The following is a 1,778-nucleotide window of genomic DNA, read 5'->3' on the forward strand; positions in this document are numbered from 1 at the left end:
ATTAGGAAGGATGTTTCTGAAAACCAGCATGGAGCTTATCTCTTTTGTTTTCAGGCCCTGCTTTGTTCCGTTTAACATTATAAGTGTTTCCTTTACATCATTAAACTATCTTGAATTTCTGCACGTATACAAAACCACATATTTACAAATATGCCTTCATACTAGACATGCAATTTATCATTGCTATTTCACTAAACAATATATTACAAACATCTTTTCATTGCACTTAAGCTACTTCTCCTTCCTCATTTTCAATGCCCAGATAATCCTTCATTGTTGGATATACCATAATTTATTTAATCATTGCCTATCAGTGGGCATTTAGGTTTTTTCCAAATTTTTGCTGTAGTGACCAACTCCAGAATGAAATCTTCACACATAGTGATATTTCCTTAGGAGAGGCTTATAGAAGGGTGTAGAAGGTCAAGGGGTGTGAGCACTTTTAAAGACCATTCCAGGTAAAGACAGCAGCCTCCTGGTTGAAATCAATTGCTAATAAGTACTGAGAGCCATGTCGAGTGCTATACCGACATTATTATATTTAGTCCTTATCACCATCTACCACCACTCCCATGGTACTTTGCCTGTACCTGTTCTATGCATCTACTTGCAAGGGAAGAGCTGCAGCAGGCCAGGCAGCTGGCCCTGCTCTGACCACTACATAAAGTGGCCTCTGCAGGGGCTCCTTTTGGGAATAAGGACATCTCCTGAAAGCTGCAAACTGGAAAGGACCTTGAAAAGCAAAATGGACATCACACAAGAGTACTGTAGCTGGTCTTCCCAGACTCCAGGAGGCTTCCTCCATCTCTTCTCTAGAAATTCAGAAAATAAAGAAAACAGCACAGGGTAAATGAGGGCTGGGGGTGAAGGCATGAAAAGCCACTCGTAAAGTCTGGTCAACAAGTCCTTCTTTCCATCCAATGTCTTCATTTGGCCACACATTAAACTCCAGCAATCAAGACTCCCTTGAGTTTCTCGTCTGGGACCCCTGCCAGGACTGGGCCATGGACGGGGTGCAGAGTCTGACTCTGCGCAAGCACAGGGGCCATAGGAATAAAAATCTGACTGAAAGAACCTGTTCCACTGTGTCTTCCCAACACGCACGCCCCACTATGCCAGAGATACGCTGCCGCTTGTGCTCCAGGACATCAGAGCATTATCTGCAGTAGCGAAAGTACTGAAAACAACTGGTTAAATAACTACGTTTTTGTGCAGTTAAACACTTTGCAAAGTTAAAATGTCCAAGGACAATCCAAAATGTATCACCATCTCATCACAGCCAAAGTCACGGCTGACTTTGAGATGCACCATGACTTTATGTAGCATTATGGCGGAAAAAAGCCAGTTAAACTCCACTCCATTGATTGTATTTACAGACGGTCAGTTTCACAGATGGTAAGAGGTAGGGAAACTATGGGAAATACCGTGGGTAGAAAAACCAAGTGCAGAGTAATGTGTAGAGCATGCTTGTGTGTGTGTGTGTGTGTGTGTGTGTGTGTGTGTTAAAGGGAGGGGCCATGCAATCATACGTGGTTTTATAAACATACAAAATTCCTGGGAAGATACCCAAGAACCTGATAAAAGGTGTGGCCTCCTGAAGCTGGGGGGTGGGATACTGGGTCATAGGGTGGAAGGGAAGCCCTCATTTCATAGTTACATCCATTTGTAAACTTTGAAATTTTAAACTATATATTCCCTTTTTAAAATAAAACTTAGAAAACTACTAAATGCAAAATAAAATAAAAGAGCGCATCCTTCTGGATTAAGTGGAATAGTAC

The 1,778-nt window shown here is 42.0% G+C and overlaps 1 protein-coding gene across 2 annotated transcripts in view; it reads right to left on the minus strand.

Annotated features, from left to right (window-relative positions):
• LOC115838658 (stimulated by retinoic acid gene 6 protein-like) overlaps positions 1-1,778 on the minus strand; it is a 72,677-nt gene that overhangs the window by 70,411 nt on the left and 488 nt on the right. The gene's annotated exons all lie outside the window — the stretch shown is intronic.

The sequence above is a fragment of the Globicephala melas genome, chromosome 6 (assembly GCF_963455315.2).
Source record: "Globicephala melas chromosome 6, mGloMel1.2, whole genome shotgun sequence".
Classification (NCBI taxonomy): Eukaryota; Metazoa; Chordata; class Mammalia; order Artiodactyla; family Delphinidae; genus Globicephala; species Globicephala melas.